Source organism: Silene latifolia, chromosome 6, assembly GCF_048544455.1.
Source record: "Silene latifolia isolate original U9 population chromosome 6, ASM4854445v1, whole genome shotgun sequence".
NCBI classification, from domain to species: domain Eukaryota; kingdom Viridiplantae; phylum Streptophyta; class Magnoliopsida; order Caryophyllales; family Caryophyllaceae; genus Silene; species Silene latifolia.
Genome location: NC_133531.1, coordinates 136,013,084 through 136,029,721, shown reverse-complemented (window position 1 = coordinate 136,029,721; position 16,638 = coordinate 136,013,084).

The following is a 16,638-nucleotide window of genomic DNA, read 5'->3' as shown; positions in this document are numbered from 1 at the left end:
CCGGGAGGACAACCCGGATGAGAGACGTCGTGACAACAACGGGTCACGGTCCGACGAAAGACGCCGTGAGAACAATAGGTCACGGTCGGACAAACTGCCAGAGACAGGGACTCGACGGGCGCCGGGTGGAGTTCGGGAACGTACCACCGAGGGCGGTATAGTGATAAAACCCCTCTCGTCGTATCAGCCGCCGAGGTCTTTGCCCCGAGCAAAAGCGAGGGCCGAAGTGGGAGAGACCCCCAAGCCAAAAAGTGACGGTGACACGAGCCGATCTTTGTGAGTACCACGGCCACACCCCATTTAACCAACGATCGCGGCATCTAAAGAATGCCATTGAAGAGCTGATCCGGAAGGGGAGCCTCGGCAAGTACGTTGCCAAAGGCCAAAAGACGACGCCGACGGCTCGGGTAAGAAATCCGTCTTGAACGGATAGGGGTGATCCATGTTGTCATCTGGGGCAACGAGAACGGAGGGTCCGCTCATGGGCACAAACGGCACCTGAACGAGCTATATCAGGCCATCAACTTTGTGCCCAACACAGCGATCCCCGCTCCCAACATCCCCGATATAACCATCGGAAGGAAGGACTACGAAGGAGTCATCGCTCCTCTCGACGACCCACTTGTAGTCAATTTGGACATATCCAACCACCAGGTCAAGAGGTGCCGATTGACACGGCGCGTACACGAACATCATGTTCGGGAGTGCTTCCTCGGCCTCGGCACGAAAGTCGAGGACTTGAGCCCCTGCACCAACCCACTATACGACTTCTCGGGGCCGGCTTGGTACCACTGGGATCAATCGGACTCCCGGTGACGTTCGGCGAAAAGAATGCGGCTAAAAATGTCCTAGCCGAGTTCGTGGTCATCGACGGCTCGTCCGCCTACAACGTTCTCATAGGCCGAGTCACCCGAGCGAGGCGACGCAGTGATGTCCATCCGGGCCCTAACACTGATGTATGTCTCGGACCGGGGGGAAGCACATAAGCTCATCTCCAAAGACGAGAATGACGAGGTGGTCAACGTCCGGATAGCCGCCGGAGGATGCAACATGCAATCCCTCAAAGTGGCAAAGAAATCGAGAGAAAGGGAAAGGTCTATCCTTACAACGGGAGGGGCGACCTCATGGATGTAACTAGCGGCTAACTAGGACGGTGTGCCTTCGACAGGCCATTAGGACGCCGATAATCTCGGGAATAACCTATGTAGCGGCGGAGGTGTCCAAAACAGTTGTGGGGCACCCCGACGCATGTTTTTACCTAAATGAAAAATCATCCAAGTCTTCCATCAAAATGTTCACTCTTCCCATAGTCACTAGGAAGCAAAGACGCCGACTCACACTTTGTCATGCCGATAAGAGCGGCGTCTTTATCGATAGCGGATGTCGGCTCACACTTTGTCATACCGACAAGAGCGACATCTCCTTGAAGAAGCAGGCGCCGTCGCAGTCACCCCAAGTAGTAGACGCCACGGCAGTCACCCCAAGAGGTTGGACGCCGTCGCAGTCACTCCAAGTGGTAGACGCCACGCGAGTCCTCATGAAGAAACGAGCGCGCCGTCGCAGTCACCCCAAGTAGTAGACGCCACGGCAGTCACCCCAAGAGGTTGGACGCCGTCGCAGTCACTCCAAGTGGTAGACGCCGCGGCAGTCTCATGAAGAAACAGGCGCCGTCGCAGTCACCCCAAGTAGTAGACGCCACGGCAGTCACCCCAAGAGGTTGGACGCCGTCGCAGTCACTCCAAGTGGTAGACGCCACGGCAGTCTCATGAAGAAATAGGCGCCGTCGCAGTCACCCCAAGTAGTAGACGCCACGGCAGTCACCCCAAGAGGTTGGACGCCGTCGCAGTCACTCCAAGTGGTAGACGCCACGGCAGACTCATAAAGAAGCAGATGTTGGCTCACACTGTCACACCGACAAGAGCGGCAATCACGACCATCGAAGTTGATACTCGCAAAGCAATCAAAATGCCTTAGAACCGTTAACACGATTGAGATACGCGCTCTAGACTGCCTCGGCCAAGCCGAGGCGGAAACAAAAGAGACACTCAATCAATAACGTAAGAAGACAACCCAGACGAAGACAGAGGCGCTAAAAGTACAGTTGAGGCTCAAACACTAGCGCAAGAAAAAGAGGTAAGGTAAAAACCTCGGCCAGGCCGGAGGCAGAAGAAACGAGCTCTTATTAAAAAAAAAAAAAATGTGTTCAACGGATTACAAGAAATTACAAGGACAAACCAAAAGACAAAAGGCTACGGATATCATCTCCCTATGTCTGCCGTTGCTCGCCATCAGCAGCGGTAGCAGCACCTTCTTCGAGGGGCAACCCAGTAGCTCCCTTAGCAGCCTCAGCTTCAGCAGCCCCAGCCTTAGCCTCGGCAGCCTCAACTGCCCTTGCCCAATCGGCTTTCGCCTTGGCCGCCTTGGCCTTCTCAGCGATAGCTGCCGCCTCCTCGGCCGCTTTTTGCTCTATCTTCACTCTCGCCGCCTCCTTGACCCTCTCCTCCACGGCTTTCTCCTTAGCTTCGAGCTTATCGTCAAACAGCTTGTCGTATTTGTCCCACGGAAAGGAACCTTCAAGAGGAAAAAGCTCCTCAATTACTTCCCTGGCAGCTGCTTCAGCCAGATCCCGGAATTCGGAACACAGGTCAGGGAGCATTTTGGTTTGGAGCATCTCAATGTCGTCCTCCTTTTGCCTGATGATGGCCTCCTTGCTCCGGATCACCTTCCCCTGGATCTGAAATTTGCTCCTAAATTCATTCCTCTGCTGGAGATAAAGGTCGGCATGCCTCTGAACAAGGTCACACTTCTCCAGCAACTTTGCAACTTCGGTCGCAGCAGCCTCGGCCTTGGCTCTCTCAGCAAAGACCTCCTTTTCAGCGTCCTCCCTAAGCTTTCTCTCAGCCAAGAGCGCTTTCTCGACATCTCCCCTAAGCCTTCGCTCATTAAGGATATCCAGCCTCGCCTTCGCGGCCACCTTCTTAGTGACATCAAGCTCAAGAGCGGACTGAGCCACGGCCTTCTCTTGCTCTATAATGCGAGCACCGGCCAGCTCGTTCCACCTCGCCAGCTCCTCGACCAACCTCGCACCTCGCGCCACGAGCGGGAGGGGGAAACCTTCTGGATGAAGGGTCAACGGTGACATTTCGATCACTAGTCTGCGGTCGGAAAGGGAAACCTTCGGGATGAAGACCCAATGGCGACGTCATGATCATCGGCTGCGCGGGTTTCTCTTCCACTTGCGCTCAACGGGAGAGCGGCACGGCGACGACGGGCGATCTACAAAATTTAAAGAAAGCATCGGTATCAACATACATCGACATGCCGAAGAGCTCGTCATCGGCGCGCGATGAACCGGCTAAATCGAGCCACGGATAGATCGATGCGTGCTTGGCCTTCTTGGCGAAGGGCACATCTCCTCGTCAGCAGCAGAAGCAACGGCAGCGGTAAAGGTCGTCTGCTTTCTCTTACGGACAAGGGGAGACCCCTCCTCCTCGTCAGAATCATCCCCATTAGAGATGTAAACGATCTCCACCGTCTCCTTCTGAACAGGGGGGATGGGGGGTGGAACTGATGTCGGCGCCACCACCGCCGAAGACTTTGTTCTTCGCGTACGGCGCGGCACTTGGCTAACGACCCTCGCCTGGGCTTCCACCGCATTCAAGCGTCTCAGCTGCTGGTCCATAAGCTCATTCGGCGACGTCCTGCGGTCATGGGTAAGAGCCTTGGGATGCAATTTAGCAACGGTCTTATCTTTGTGCAGCCCCATTCTCCGGAGGATATTCTCAGACAGGTCCGGCCCAAAGCGGTCTGCAAAGGAAACAAAGCAGGAGTTAGGTGGAAGAAATAAATCAAAGTTCGAAGAACAAGAACATTGAGAGCGATGATGGGCCTTGCACCGACCCCACTCACCCCGCGCTAGGGCAGGTATGAGACCGACATAGCAAAGCGGCTCATCCTGAAGAATGATCTCGTCGGGGAATCCATCTTCTCGGCACCCCACTCTCATCCGTCTCAAAGAGCCTCATCGCCAGCTTCTCATCCGCGTTAAGGTAGACACAGCTGGCATCCATCTTGAGCTTCTTGTATGAAACCCACTTGTCACGCTCCGCCTTAGTCTCGCACCGCAAATTAACCGGGTGCTGGAAGGAGCGAGGCAGCGGATAGTCATCCGGCACCTTAACGTACACCCACCGATCCCTCCAGTCCTTGCAGGAGGTAAGTTTGTCAACGAAGCATAACCATGCTCCGTTTGCACACTCGTACCATCCGACACGGTTAGGTCGATGGCGGGAGATAATGAAGCCGGCGGAATAAATTCACCAACTTCGGGGCCTCTCCCTTGAAGAGACACAGCCAAACAAAACCGACTATGGTCCTCATGGCCAACGGGTGTAGTTGGGCAACGGCAACGTTCATGGCTCTAATGATAGCCATAACGTACTCATTTAGCGGAAACCGGAGCCCGTACTCCAAATGCCGCATGTATACACCAGTATGACCCGGTGGAGGACAACAGACCGCCTGACCCTCCCTAGGAATAACGATCTCGTACCCCTCGCCAAAGGAGAAATGGTCCTCGAAAAATCTCTCGCCGGAACAACGGGCAAGCTTATGGGTCCAAGCACAGTCAAGGCGGACCTTACAAGCGTCGCCGTGATCCATAACACGCTGCCTCTCCTCATTAGGGCGAGCCTTTTCAGCATCATCACCAAAATCGTCATCAACCTCATCTAATCATCCCATTCCTCCAAAACTCGAGGATCAACTTCAGGAGAAGGAGACCTAGGACCCCCGGTGCGAAGTACTAGCCCCAATCGACGAGAAGACATGATAGCAATAGTTACTTAACAAAATAAGAAGGAAGTTTGTTTGTTTACCTTGAAAAAACGCTCGCCGGAGTAACAACTCTGAAGATTAGAAGACAAAGAAAACCCTTGAAAGTTTAGAGGAAAATTTTAGAGAATGAAATTGGTGGCCAATTTCACGGGATAACTGCCCTATTTATAGGGAAAAGCCCATGAAGAAGGACCAATCGAGAGAACAGACCCATGAAGCGTCAACCAATCAGCGTGCGGACACGTGTCGGACATGCAACCACGGGATGTCAATCGTTGCAACGATTAGACGTCAATCAATGCAACAGTGACCAAGCGTCTTCAACACGCCTATTCATATCTCCTTGCCTATTCACCTTCCTCAACAAATTCCCAAGCATCCGCTCTCCGCCGCCACATAATCAACCAAGCTAAAAAGCGCCGGCGGGGCAATCAAAAACAACCGGCACTCTCAACCCTGGTCTCGGCCAGCGTCACTTTCTTTTCCACATCGGATGCCCTTTACGCATCCATGTGGAGGGGGATATGGTACGGCCTAAGAAAGACCAGGCCGAGGTAAAAGAAGCCGCCGCGAAGAAGCCGTCTGAGAAAATTTTTTACAAATTACTTGCGCAGAATATACGCTCAAACATACATCGGAGCCCATACCACGGCATAGACTACGCTGGGGGCAAATTGATGGGGCATATTCTGCACCGCTGACCAAGTCAACATGATTGAGCAAGGTCAAAGATATCCACAAAGAAGTCAACGACTTGGACAATCTAGCCGATGCGACCCATCGGCTCGTCAGCCTGGGTCTCGGCATGGTAACCTGCCAGCCGGGACACATATCCGCGTACTCATATCCAAGACCCCTCGGCGGCGAGTCAACAGGATCCGCCGGCCAGCCATAGGCCCCTCGGCCGAGAGGTAGATCAGTCTTTCCACCTGCTAGCCACTTGGCCACTTGGCCACTACGTGACAAAAGGTGAAAGCCTATAAATACTCCTCAACCTTCATTGAGGAAAGGATCCCAACTGGTCCACAACTAAACCTAAATACACTATTCATCTGGTAATATCTTCCTTATCTCTCTACAATACACATTCAGCCAAGTAACAACTTATCTCTTAAGTTTACTGACTTGAGCGTCGGAGTGAGTACGCTTGGCACAAAGCCAAGCCCTCAGTTCGTTCATTGTTGCAGGAGAGGCCGTGAGGAACGATTGAGACCAAAGGAGAATCCAACTCAAGACATCATTCAACTAGCCACGGGTGGTAACTATACTTGCTCTGGAATTACACCCGGAACAGAAAGCAATAAGAGAATTGAGTAATTTTATAAAATGTCTATTTCTAGTGTTTGGTTGAAAGGTATTGGAATAGAGTTAGATACCCAATGTATTCTAACCCTATTCTAACTCCTTGGAATCTCATATCCATGGATATACCCAAGTTTCTAAATTCATTCCACCCTATTACTATACTCAATCCATTCCACTCTATTACTATACTCAATCCATTCCAAGATCGAACAAAACACTTGTGAGCAAGTATACTCAATCCATTCCAAGATCGAACAAGACACTTGTGAGCAAGTATGGGGTTCTAACTCCTACCTCTACGGTATCACAATCCATTCCGATACTTTAAACCAAACGACCTCTAATAGAATAGACTACAATAATAAGCCCAATTCTCGATTCTAATATTTTAGCCGGGAAAAACTGAAGGTCCACCTATTCTTTTAGTAAACAGGAGACGGACAAATAATTAATGCTAGTATTTACTACCACTATAATAAGATATTTTTCATTATGTTGATCAGGAGTATTTCTATCAACGGCTAGGCAATCTTCATACTCATGACCACAAATTCTTACTTAAAACAACCGTATTCATGGTAGATTAGATAAAATGGTGACTATAGACTAGCCAAAAATTTGTTGTCTTATATCTTTCATTTATTTGTAAAAATTCTTAAGTTTCATATTTTTGTTGCATTCTTTGAGACGAATCAAATAAGATTCCGCGTAAATATAATTTCTCTTAACCGGAAGATTCTTCTTACATATAAATAGTGTCAGAAAAACAGTTGTGTTGGATTTGAAGGAAAGGAGTAGCATATTTGACTCGGTTTTAATTTAAAACCAGTGGTGAGCTAGGGGGGCTAGCAGGGGCGGTCACTGATAACGCAAAACTAGGTGTCGTAATATACTAGAATTAACCTATCAAATTAACAATTTATAAACCAAACTCAACTCTACACTATGCAATTAAGAATAGTAGTAAAGGGAAGTAAGGGTCGAACCCAAGAGAAGGGATTTAAGACTAAAAACTTGAATTTAGATTAATGGAAATGGACAAAGCACAAAACTATGCACAAACTATGGGTATTAACAATGAACAACAATAGAGAGACATATATGGAGAATTGGCATGGAGAAAACAAGTAACAAAATCAAGGAGATGTGAGTTTTCCTATGAGACAAGGTAACAAACACTTGGTATGCAAGTAACAATTATAAGAGGTGAATACTTGGTATAATCCTACAAGTTCCAACTTTTCTCAAAGCAAGACTCTTTCTTTCCAATTTCATTTACCCAACAACAATCCTCAAGCAATTGATTACCACCATCTAAGCCAACAATGATAATCCTACTTAAACTACAAATTCTAACATTAAACCATGTAGGAATTGTAGCCAAGAGCATGAAGAACAAAACCAATAGGAAAGTAAATGGGATATCACAAAGATATGTTTAAACCAACAAACCCAATGATACAATCAATTTCTACTCACAAAGGTTGATACTTTAAACCAAGATATCAATAATCATGAGATGCTTCAACAAGTTATCACAAAAGCAAGAAACTTTGCAATAAACAAGCAATAGATGAACATTAAAGAGGCAAGGGTAATTACTTCTCACAACAAAACATTCATCAAGACATTCAAACTTAGAAATTGAAATAAATGAAAGAGTAGAGATTAAAGAGTCAATACAATGATAAAGATGAAAGCTTGCAATGGATTACACCAAGTAGGGAAGGATTTAGCCTTCCATAGTCTTCATAAACCCAACAATAAAGAAAGATTACAACTTTCACCCAAAATAAAGTGTTCTTCCTACTACAAGTTTCTAGAGATTATTCAATAATTAGATGATAACTAGGTCTTCAAAATGAGGAGTATTTATAGGGCTGCACGAAGTTCTAGGGTAATACGGAAATTTGGGCTTCCATTTAAGCCAACGGGCTAAACAAAAGTCACGAGTACAGCACATCGGCAGACTGCCGGCTGAATGGCAGACTGCCGGATGGATGGCAGACTGCCGTGGCAGACTGCTGTGGCTGGTGGCAGTCTGCCAAAATGCCTGAATGCGAATTGTTTCTTCACTTCCTCAACATGAGTTCGCCACTACTTGACCTTCATGCTTCCTAACAAGGAATGTTGGCTCCGCAACTGGTTCATATAGGGTCGTCTCCGCGTGATTGCTTGTCTACTAGTGTGGCTCGAGGCTTGCGCTTGGGATTCCGGGTTCTCTCCTCATACGAAGCTCCACACATGAATCAAAATGCATTAGTTGTGACAATCATCGGGACGGGAAGATTAACTCTTTATTCCGACAAAATGACCCTTAATTAAAACATACTTGGCCTAAAAAGGCCCTAGTGACTCGACACTTTTTGACTCTATCAAAATCCCCCACACTTGGACTTTTGCTCTTCCCGAGTAAAACTCAAGGAAGGCATTCGGCAAGTCCATAAGCGGGTGTGGGATTGAATGATCACTCTTCCCTCACTACAACCTTCTTATAACTTCCTCATTGACAACCACCGATAAAAAGGAAAGTATAGACTCAAAGTTGACACACTCTCTTCTCTCACTCGCCCTCCTTATATCATCCCTCTAAACAAGACACAACACACCTCCAACTCCGACTCATCAACTTCACAACCACCCTACTTATCACTCCAAAGCAAAGATGGTCACTCTTGCCTTATCCCAAGGCAATAGTAAAGTGACCTACACAATCCTCCAAATCATCCATACTCCCCTTATACCACCCCCTTATCACTCCAAGCAATGCAAGTCATGCTACTAAGTTGGCCAAACACCAACAAAGATCAACAACCTAGTAGCCAACATGAAAAACCACCAATTTGAAACACTTTTCTTTGACTCAAAAAAAAATTAAATCCTAAATCTAACCTCCTTCCAAGACCCTCCTTATTGCTCCCTTCTTATCCCTCCATCTTTTTGGTGTTGCATTTTTCAATTTTTCGATTTTTTTGTTTGAAAATCCCTCATTTTACCTAAGGTGCCCTTTCGGGTTTTCACCTTAGCCTTTTCCTTTCCTCTCATCGGTGGCTCGCAACTCGATTCTTCATTTTGCCCGGAATGCCCTTTCGGGTTTTCATTCCGTCCTCGGCCACCTTTTCCAATCTTGCCTAGGTGCCCACCCTTGTGGGTTTTCACCTAGCCGGAATTTTCAATTTTTTTTTTTTTTTAGCATTAAACAACAAGAAGTTTACATATATTACAATTCATATTCCTCCCCCACACTTACATTTCACATTGTCCTCAGAGTGGAGGAGGTCACAAACTGTGCTTCAAGAATGAGAACCCGAGGCACCCCCTTGATCATGGGTGCCTTGGTTCTTCCACCTTCTTTCTCTTCTTTCTCTTTCTCTTGTGGCCCGGGCATAGTTTTGGTCCACATCTTCTTGGGTGATGGAGGGTGGGATTGTTGGGTTAAGAGACATGCCAAATAGTCCACTAACTATCTCAAGTGTGTCCTCTTGGGTCCTTGCATCGTAGTATGAATCTTGGACATACTCTTGATATCTTTCATTTTGGACCCCAAATTGGTGGTCCATTTGGCCTCTCCACTCATTTTGCTCTTTCCACATGTTTGCATTGGCCGTCATTGTTTGGTCAAGTTGTTGTTGCCAACGACGGTTAGCCTCTTGGTTAGCAATCATTTCCCTCATCAAGGCCGTTTGATTTGTTGCGGCCTCCTCTATCAACTTCCCTTTATCATCAACCACACTTCTCCATTGATCTAGATTCTCCAATCTCTGCGTTTGTTGTTGTTGTTGCAAAGAATGGAGATTCTCCACACGTCCACTTATGGTAGTGAAAACCTCTCTTGTCTCTTTGAAATAATCGTACATATTTTGTTGCCAAGGAGCAACCGGGTCATGAGAGCCCTCTCCCGCTTCATACATAGGGGTGTCCATGTCCACGGGAGGGTCATTTGGTGCCTCCTCTTCGTCCTCATCGGAGTCAAAGTCCGATATATCCATACGACAATAGAAATTCCTACCATGGGTACCACTTGGCAAAGGAGAGTTTTTAGGCCTTGGTAGCCTCAAGTACTTTTGCTTGTCGGGGCCCAACCAATACCCTTTAAGGGGGTTTTCCCTCACTTTCTTAAACATCTTGCACTCCTCAAGAACAATATCATTGTACAAGGGAAGACCTTTAGTCTTGAAAATGTCTTGGGATTCATCAATGTCCCCCTCAAAGTGTGTAACAAAGAATGTGATTGCCCCCCGCAATTGATACTCCCTCCCGAACTTTTGGTCTTGTGAAGCATGCATGCATCAATAAAAAGTTGTACCCAATCGGGCACTCCTACCCCCTCCGGGAGCATGGTCCACATGGTAGCTCGGATCTTTGAGTTGACCTTAGTGGGCTCTCCTATGGCATAGAAGATGGTGATTATGAAGCGGGTGAGGAGTTGTACCACGGGGTTGGTGCAATAAGAAATCATGTTGTCATGTTTAGCATTCTTTGTTCCCACAATCTCGGTCCAAGCCGCATCACTCCTTTGCCCGAGCATGAGAATGGAAGATGGGGTTTTGGAAATAGACAAGACCTCCCTCACTTGAGTATGGGTAAGGATGTGCCACTTTCCATTCACTCTAAACCGGATTTTTCTCTCTTCCCTCCGCCACATTACACTCCGTCAAGGTAGAAAGGAACTCTCGGGTGTAGGAGGTGTAGATGTAATCCCATAACTCATCATCAAAGTATGCTTCTAGGCCCACCTTAGCAAGCATAGCCCGGGTTAGGGTGCCCATGCCTAGGGCATTTAGGGTGTGGGGGGCAAGGAAACGGGTGGTTTTGATTGGTTGTTTTTGGTGTAGGCCGAGTTTTTGAAAGATTTTTGTTTGGTTGGCATCTAACCCTTCCTCCCCGGTAAAAATTGGTTCATCCACATTTTCGGTCTCCTCTACAACCCTTTTCTTAGATGGCCTTCGGAAAGGGTTTAAGCTTGACATTCTTGTACCTACAAAATAGTTGATACAACACAAACAATACAAAATATGGCACTCAAAAAATTTTCACTCTTTGGGACAATTCACCAAACACTTGGTGTGCACTAGCTCAATAAAGTTTCAAAAGCTTGTGTTTGGTGTTTGTCTTGCCTCACCCAGAAAATTTTACCACCAACAACAACTATAACATCAAGAGACAACAATTAATCCAACTAATTCACTAAAACAAGGCTAAATTCGGATTATAAGAGAGCAAGAAAATAAAAGTTGAGTTTGGTTGTTATACCTCCCCGAATTCCACAAAATAATGCTCCTTGTTGCTCCTAGTTGCTCAAAAACCCGTCCTAGACCCTTGAATTCCAATCTTGTAGCTTGAAATTTGAGGTCTTGAAAGTTAGGGTTCTTCAAAAATTTGGAGGAAATTTCTGATTTTTGGTGGAACCAAAGGTATTTTGTGTTTGTGATGGAAGGATTGTTGCCAAAAGATTGAAGGATTGAAGATTTGATGAATGTTGGGATGAGTTTTGAGTGATTTGGGTGGAAAAATGATGATTGAAGGGAGATGGGGTTTTGCCTTGCTTGAAATTTCTGAAATGAGGAGCAAAGGCGGGGGGTGGGGTCTCGTGGGTAAGTTTGGAACAAACCCGTAGTGTAGCGCAAACGACAGACTGCCGTGGTTTTGGCAGACTGCCGAGGGGTTTGGCAGTCTGCCAAAATCCCTGATTAGCACATTTTTCGTTGGCTAAATTTTTTGTATTAAACCAAAATTTAGCTAATGAAGCTTCACCTCTTCCTTGCTCTTTCCCTTAACATGCTCCCATTCAATTCCCCATCCACTTTTCCGTCACTTCACCAATGACACGCTTTCCGAGGTGGTGTAAAAATCAACTTCAAACTTCATAGAATGATTAGTAACTTCATGAATGTTAATGCAATTTATTAAACAAGAAGGTAAATGACGGAATGATAAATGACGTGAATTTAAATTCTACCTATGAAAAACGGGAAATTCTACACTAAAAAGAGAATATTTACAAATTTGTGCCGTATTTTTAACGTCGATGGCTCGACTTAGTGCTTCTCATGATCATGCTTGGTAAATGGGGTCTTCCAAAGTGACTTGTTCAACGATTTATGCTTCCATGCCTTCATGATACTCTTTAAGTCGTTGCCCACTCACCTTAATTGTCTTTCCCGTGCTCGGGTTCTCAACTTCGACCGCTCCATGAGGGTGGACTTTGCTCACAATTAATGATCCAACCCATCTTGATCTTAGCTTCCCGGAGAACAACTTTAACCGGTTTTGAAAAACAAGAACCTTGGTGCCTTCTTTGAAAACTCACCGACTTATCATCCGATCATGCCATATTCTAGCTTTCTCCTTGTATATGGCGGCATTATCATAAGAGTCAAGACGGATTTCTTCAATTTCTTGAAGTTGAAGCTTCCGATGGAGGCCCGCATCATCTATGCTTTGGTTGAAGGATTTGATAGCCCAATAGGCTCTATGCTCCACTTCCAAAGGAAGATGACATGCCTTCCCATAAATGAGTCGGTACGGGAACATACCAATTGGTGTCTTGTAAGCGGTGCGGTACGCCCAAAGAGCGTCATTTAACCTTTGACTCCAATCTTTCCTATCCGGGTTCACTGTTTTTTGTAAGATATTCTTGATCTCCCGATTGGATACTTCCGCTTGCCCATTGGTTTGTGGGTGGTAGGCGGTGGAGACTTTGTGCACGACCCCATACTTCTTCAACAACCCTTCCAAAATCCGATTACAAAAATGAGTCCCCCGGTCACTTATCAACGCCCTAGGATAGCCAAACCTTGAGAAGATATTGTTGTGAACAAAACTTGAGACCGTCCTTGCGTCATCATTCCTAGTTGGTATAGCCTCGACCCATTTTGAAACATAATCCACCGCCAATAGGATATAGAGATACTCATCCGACTTGGGAAATGGACCCATGAAATCTATCCCCCACACATCAAAAACCTCCAAATAAAGCATCGGTTGTTGGGGCATTTCGTTTCGTCGTGAGATGTTGCCAACCCGTTGGCATTTGTCACAAGTATTGACGAAAACGTGAGCATCTTTGAACAATTTGGGCCAATAGAACCCGCACTCAAGGATCTTACGTGCCGTTCTATGAGACCCAAAGTGACCCCCACAAGCGTACTCATGGCAATGTTTGAGGATGGATGGGATTTCTACGTCCGGTACACAACGTCGGATGACTTGATCTTGACACATTTTCCATAGATATGGGTCATCCCATATATAGAATCTAGAATCGGACTTGATCTTGTTTCTTTGACTTGATGAGAGTGAGGTGGGAAACTTCTTGGTTACCATGTAATTGATAAGGTTGGCATACCAAGGCTCAACGGCCTTCATGGAATATAGAGATTCATGTGGTAAGCTACCGTCAACTACTCCCATGGTCTTCACGAGATCCTCATTGATGTGAAGCCTACTCAAATGGTCGGCTACCACATTAGCACTCCCTTGCTTGTCCTTGATCTCGATGTCAAACTCGTTCAACAAAAGCACCCATCTCATTAGCCTTGCTTTGGTGTCCTTCTTGTCTAAAAGTTGCCTTATAGACTTGTGATCGGTATAGATGATGACCTTGGCACCCAAGAGATAAGCCCGGAACTTTTCAATGGCATACACTGTGGGAAATAATCTGTATACTTCCCTTAAAAATGAAGGATTATAACGAATTTAACAATGATGATCAATGGTCATAAACAAAATACATAAACAAAGTATAAAGGATTCAGAATTAACCTTCGGTCCTAGCAAAAATGGCCTAAGAACAATATCAAAGTAGATATTCGCCTATCAGTTGCACCCAAGACGATATGAAATATGCCCCTTGATTATGCTAGAAATCGATCTAAAATTTTCTGTAAAATTTAGTTATTTTTGTGTTTTTCTGATGAGAGAGAGAGGCTAGGTCAAGAAAAAGAATTAGGGTAGAAATAATTCTCTCCCTTTCTTTTTATACAGACCGAAATTTGGAGTCAATTAGGAAAGAATAATCCTTTCCTAATTTTCGGCCATCAGACCGAAATAAGGACTATATGCTCCTTATTTTTGGTCTTTCCAAAAATATATAAAGTGTGTTAAATTGTCATCTAGTGAGGATCGAACCCATGACCTCTTGGCTTGTGTACCCTCACTATTACCACTATGACACATTCAATTTGTTGATATTAAATATAACTGATTATATTTATTTACGAATTAATAGATTAATTCGTCCAACCTAACATTATATACATTTAATTAAATATAACTTATTATATTTAATTTACGAATTGACAGTTAATTCGTCTCAACTAATATTATTTAATTTTCATTAAATAATTATCTCATCAACACATTGACTAACTTTTTAGTCATATTGGGCATCAATGTAATTATATTTCTATAACCACATTTCTCAAACACATCCTATAGGTGTGACCTTTAGGGAACAGTTGATCACCGCCATCTGTATGATAATAACGTCAAACTTTCTAGCAAGCCAACCGTTATTAGGTAAACGTTAATCAACTGATTAAATATACGAAGTATACCCTTGTGAACCTGTAAGAGATTTACAAATGTTATCACACTAATTTGTGGAGGACACAAGCTCCAACAAACTCCCACTTGTCCTCACAAGTGTATGTGCGATAACCGATTCTCATATCCTAAAATTTCTCCCACTCAATGTAAAACAATTTGCAAATCCGTATTCACAAAGGTCGTATTTTACAAGCGATCATTATCAAGAGTGGTTTCCCCGACTAGAGAGTAACTTAACTGATAAACGAATCATCATTCGAGCATGGCCATGCATTTCAGTTACAACTCCTCGAGTGGCCCTGAGAAATAACTATACCTGATAAGGGTTGGATATTTTCCTCAACTCGAATCCTGCAGATGTAAGCACAGTATGAAATGACCCAGAAAAAATCTACTTAGCCTCCAGTTATGGCAGACCGTGAGAAAGAAACCAAAGTCACCCAAAAACTGCCTTAATCTCAAGAGACAGTCGATAGTCAAAAGAATCGACTCTAGGAACACAATGGATGTCCTATCCACGACATGACACTGAATGTTTTAAACATTTAGGACTCCATTACGTTGTCACAAAAAGTTGTCCTACGAGTTATCGTTATAATCTCGCATCTGTGATCGATCAGTCAACCGTTTGACTTATGGCTCGTTGAACCCACCATCAATCGACTGCACAATATAATAGCCGGAGTTATCAGCTCACATTGGCGATTACGGACCAAAACAAATATAATGTAATTCAGTTCACTTTGTGGCGTTCAATGTTGTCAGTACAATCCACATGAAAAACAAAATATTATAATAAAACGATGAAGTTATAAATAGTATATGAAAAAGATAATGTATCAAATCCATAATCAAGTACTACAACTTAGAACACGTTTAATTCCCATGGAAATGACGTGCCCTACATGCTTATCATAATTCAACGATTCAGTAGTAGAATCTGCTACAACACACTAAGAGTGAAGACGAACCGGACTGAGATCCGTTTGGAAGCTAGCATCTGCGTAACCGGTTGCGCATAGCTTAGTATCTCCTCCATAAGTCAATACCCAATCCTTAGTCCTCCGTAGGTACCTGGATTCTTTTGGTACCGACTCGTCATACTCAATGCATGTGCCACGTCTGGACGTGTGCATATCATGGCATACATGATTGATCATATAGCTGATGCATAAGGAACACGATACATGCGTTCAACCCCTTCTTGGAGTTGGTCATGCTGAACCTATCAAGAATCTTATCCAAATAAGACTCCCGACTAAGTGATAACGTCCGTCGTGATCTATCTCGGTAGATACGGATTCCCAAAATGCGATGTGCCTCACCCAGATCTTTCATCCGGAAATGGTTCTTCAACCATTCTTTAACCGAAGATAGGAGAGGAATGTCATTCCCAATCAAGAGTATGTCATCGACATACAATATCAAGAAAACAATCTTGCTCCCACTCGACTTGATATATAAGCATGGTTCTTCTGTTGGGGCTGGTGTCCTTTACAGTTAGTGCAAGGACTTATAAATCTCTAAAAGGATCAAAGGGTATACTTTTGTATCATAATCAGTTGGTCCACGTTTATCAATAACGGTTGGCTTGCTAGATAAGTTTGACGTTATTGTCATACAGATGGCGGTGATCAACTGGTCCCTAAAAGTCACACCTATAGGATACGTTTGAGAGATGTGACGGTATGAAAATACAGTCATGTAGATGCCAAATTTGACTAACCAGGTTAGTTACGAGTTATTTGACTATTAATTAGTCAAAAATGTGATGTTGAGATATTTTATTTAATACGGATTAAATAATAATGGCTAAAGCGAATTAAGCAGTTAATTCATAAAATTAAATATAAACGATTTATATTTGATTAATGTATATTGGATAAATTAATTATACGATATTGTCTTTGTCGGACACGTATTAATAATTCAACTAATCCGTGTTAT